Source organism: Lynx rufus, unplaced genomic scaffold (assembly GCF_022079265.1).
Source record: "Lynx rufus isolate CCGP_SWC_20201006 ecotype Redwood Valley unplaced genomic scaffold, mLynRuf1.p SCAF_18, whole genome shotgun sequence".
In the NCBI taxonomy this organism is placed as follows: Eukaryota; Metazoa; Chordata; class Mammalia; order Carnivora; family Felidae; genus Lynx; species Lynx rufus.
In genome coordinates this window covers 28,266,887-28,270,996 of record NW_025814832.1, presented here as the reverse complement: position 1 = coordinate 28,270,996, position 4,110 = coordinate 28,266,887, and the positions used below count along the sequence as shown (strand labels likewise).

The 4,110-nt window shown below is 57.5% G+C and overlaps 1 long non-coding RNA gene and 1 other non-coding gene across 3 annotated transcripts; both read left to right on the top strand.

Moving 5' to 3' along the window:
- Nucleotides 1–748: 748 nt before the first annotated feature.
- Nucleotides 749–3,624, top strand: LOC124513378 (uncharacterized). 2 transcript variants are annotated; one of them, XR_006962369.1, is made up of 3 exons: nt 749–790; nt 1,133–1,252; nt 3,403–3,624. It is a non-coding gene; the product is annotated as an uncharacterized LOC124513378 (long non-coding RNA). The 2 variants fall into 2 exon arrangements; XR_006962368.1 differs by lacking the exon at nt 749–790 and having other exon boundaries at nt 1,069–1,252.
- LOC124513650 (small Cajal body-specific RNA 16) lies at nt 1,289–1,477 on the top strand. Its single transcript, XR_006962478.1, has one exon. It is a non-coding gene; the product is annotated as a small Cajal body-specific RNA 16 (non-coding RNA).
- Nucleotides 3,625–4,110: the final 486 nt, after the last annotated feature.

The window sequence follows — 4,110 nt, the reverse complement described above, 5'->3', positions numbered from 1 at the left end:
GGGCGAGCCGCCCACAGCCCTTGGGCAGTCAGAGGTGGCTCTGCGTTAAGAAGGCCGCCACTAAGCACTGAGGACCTGAGGACAGAGCAGCCTGGGGTGGGGGGTTGGGGGTGAGGTCACGGCTCTGCCCAGGAGATTCAGGGGACATACAGTCCCTGTGCTGGCTGCTCGGCCCATCTCCGCTGGAGAGGCCAGAAAGAAAGCAGAGGACAGGCAGTGTGAGCCTTTGTGTCCGCTCGAGCAAGTCACCATTGGCCCCACGTGGGGCATTTGGCACCTCCACGCTCCTCTTGATGTGGGCATAACCTTCAAAGTCCTGCCTATTGGGGCGCCTGGGTGGCTCAGTGGGTTCGGGTCATGATCTCTCCGTTTGTAAGTTCTAGCCCCGCATGGGGCTCACTGCTGTCGGTGCCGAGCCTGCTTCAGATCCTCTGTCCCCCTGTCTGCCCCTCTCCTGCGGCTCAAAAAGAAACATTAAAAAAAAAAAAAAAAATCCTTGCCTATTAGAGTGGAACGTCATTTGGCCATAAACAAGAATGAAGCACTCATACATGCTATAGCTTGGATGAGCCTCGACAACACGGGTCCCTTCCGCTTCCCTGGCGCTAGGGCTCTGCCACCACCTGCCGCGGCGCCCATCCCCCTGGAACCCGCATCCCCGGCTTCGGCCCCTTTAAGACGGCCATGGAGGACCCAGTTTCACAGCCCAGGGAGACCCTCTGGCTGCCGCCTCTATGGTGAGACGTCACTTCCGGCCGGAAGTCGGTGCGTCCCGCGGCCTTGGCGCGAGGTAGGGGTGGGCAGCGAGCGCGGAAGCGTGCTTCCTCGTGTTTGTCCCCCGCACTTGGCTTCGGGCTGATCGCGGGGGCGGTGATGACGACTCTCGGCGGGGCGCGGGCCTCGGGAGCGCTCCCCGCAGGCCCCGGACGGGGAGGCAGAGGGGGCTCGGGCCGAACGCGGGCTCCGAAGCCGGGGCGGGGCGGGCAGTAGTAGGGTGCGGCTGCTGGCCGATGAGTTTTGGAGGTCCCGCCCGGGCGGGGTGGCGGGGGGGGGGTGCAAGGCGGCTTCTGGGGAGCGTGTAGATAGCGGATGAGACACCCTCCTAGAGCACGTTGTGTTACTCTTTCCCCAGGGTCTCCTCGGAAAACGAGAACTTTCCCGTCCCCCGGCGGTTAGATGCAGGCAGGCACCGATTGGCCGCTTTGTCCTCGTCGGTCACAGCACCCAGAGCACCCTCCCTATGGGGATCCAGGTATGCCAGTCACGGGGACGGAGAGTCTTGAGGCCGATGGTCTGGGGAGAGGCTCCTGTGTTGCTGAACCTGCCCGCTTGCGGGTGCAGCCTTGTAACCAGACAGCCCGACCCTGACCTAAAGTAAATTCCCGGGAGCAAGTTTTTCCTGGGGTTTGAATTTGCAGTAACAGGTGTGAACATTCTAGCAGCAGTTTGATGATCATGTATGATACTGCAAACAGGACCTACGCTGAAAAGGAAAAAACCCTAGGGGCGCCTGGGTGGCTCAGTCGGTTAAGCGTCCGACTTCAGCCCGGGTCACGATCTCGCGGTCCGTGAGTTCGAGCCCGCGTCAGGCTCTGTGCTGACTGCTCAGAGCCTGGAGCCTGTTTCGGATTCTATGTCTCCCTCTCTCTCTGCCCCTCCCCCGTTCATGCTCTGTCTCTCTCTGTCTCAAAAATAAATAAACGTTAAAAAAAAAAAATTAAAAAAAAAAAAGAAAAAACCCTTACGGTTAGTATCCGAGAACGGTGGTTCCCAAACATCTGTAAACAGAGTGTGGAGACTTTTAATAAATATTGATAATTTTGGCCAGGCACCGTGCTAAACGTTAAGGGTACAGAGATGAACAAAACAGCCCAGGCCCTGGTTCTCAGGGAGCTACAGCCCCCGTCGAGGGAGAAGAGATTAAATGATTGCACTAAAGAGGGTGTAATTCAAAGCCCAGCCTTGTTAGCAGGCGAATTACAGCGTGATGGAGGTTTTCCTAAGGATGGGATCCTTGAGCTGGACTCTGGAGGATATGTGGGGTTCCGTGGAAGGCCACAGGGCAGCACTTGCAAAGGCCCGGTGGCCTAGCAAATTGTGGCTAGTGGAGGAGCCGAAAGAAGGCCATTATAACCCAAAAAGCAAGAGAATGGGGTGGAATGAAGCTGAAAAGGTGGGGAAGGGCCAGACCACACAGGGCCTGTGGCTCATGTGAGCATTTTGATCTTTCCTAAGAATGGGGGGCATCGTGGGTTTTAAGTAAGAGGATGAGGTGCTAACATCTAATTTCAAGAGAACGCTGTGTACAGAACCGTGCTGTCCGATAGAACATGCCGCGGTGATGAAGTGGTCTACACCCGCCTTGTCCAGTTGAGCAGCCACACGCCACAGGTGGCAGTGAGCACTTGGCAGCGTGGCTGGTGCTCCTGGGGAACAAGATTTGTCATGTTAATTTCAGCATAAGCAGTCACACGTAGCTGGTGGCCGCCACGTCGGGCACGCGTGTGGCGCGTTTTGAAGGGCACGGGAGCACCTTTTTTGGGATCATGCCACACGCACCCTCTCGTGTCTCCTGCACCGCATCCCGTCCCGGGTCAAGGCTGAGAGGGATCCTGCTTTTTGAGAACCCTCCCACTGTCTCCCGAGGAGCTCGCACACCGCAGTGCCTGCTGGTGGAACTTGGGACTTTGGGCTCTTGGCCAGACGTCCTCCTGCCCCTCCTGCTTCCTCGGCCTGGTGGGCTGTCCCCATGCAGAGGGAGCAGTGCCCGCAGGGGTCACCGCGTCACGTCTGTGCCTCGGAGGGGATGTGAGGAAAAGTGGTCCTGGGTGTTCAGGGGCTTAGCATCCGGAGAGGTGAACGTCATATGCGATGGAGCCACAGGAAGGGACATTTCCAATAGGACTTCTTGGAACGGGACCCCTGTGAGGACATAACGGCTGTTTCCAGCTGCTGAAGTGTGGCAAAAAGCAGGAAGGCTGAAAATGCTTGGGGGATGTGAGCAGCTCACACGTTGGGGCCAAACTGGGAAACTAAATGGCCAGAATCGGAATCGGGCAGGACGGGAGGAAGGCGTGGGTGGGCGTGGGGTGTAGAGGCTCGGTCAGAGTTCAGGTTTGCCGTGGCTCCTGTGCAGGCGGGTTTCTGAGGAAGGCCCCAGGCGATATGCAGATTACAGTCCAGGGGGAGGTGGGTTGGGAAATCACTGTGGGTGCCTTGAGGTAGAAGGTGATGAGCCCTCGGAGGGAGCCCGCAGGCTTGGAGGGAGGAGGGGCTGGTGGACGCAGGGTCACTGCCTCCCACCTTGTGTCCCGGGGCCGCTTGCTCGATTCTGGAGGGTGTCTTACGGTGCTAACAGACTTGCCCAGGTAGAATAAAAACTGACGTGCACTTTCTTTGCAGGTGAGTTGACGGGAAGATCTGTGTGCAGGCTGAACGTGTGCCAGTTTCTTTTCTGCCTGGTTCCGTGTGCCTGAAATAGAATTGTTGGGGCCTGGAACTTTCCAGATTCCTTTGGTTTCATTCCCTCAACCATGTCACTTTGGAACGCGGGCCCTGTTCGTGCTTAAGGCCCTGTTTTGTATGGACCTAAATAAAAGGGGTCAGTCCCCAAGGAGCATTTCACGCACTTCGTGGTTTTCGTTCCCAGCGACTTTGTGCGTGACGGGTCGCTTCTGCTTCTGAGAAACGTCGATGGCAGCAGTGTTTCCAGCTGGAGAGTGACTTAGGGAGCCAGCCACGGGTCTCTAGGAAGTGTGAGCGCTGGGGACGCGTGGAGGGAAGTGACTGTTGTCTCCGTGATCTGAAGGGGCAGGGGGAAAGCTGGTGTAGCTCAAGGTGGTGGTCACCTTGTTCAGACGTCACTTGGGGTAGAATTTCCAAAGACGGCTGTGACCTTGGCACTGATTGCTGCCAGGCACTGCCCGTCCCTGCTCCCTCCCCGATGTCTCCAGCCCCGTCTCTCCCAGGCCTTCCTGTCTTCTGACTGCTCACCACCTACTGATGTGAGAAAAGGAAAACCCAGCCCGCCTGTGTTTGTAGCTGTCGCGTTAGTGACGGTTGTACACGTAGGGTGAACCTCGGACTGTTTTCGTGCTCTCTTCTCGTTAC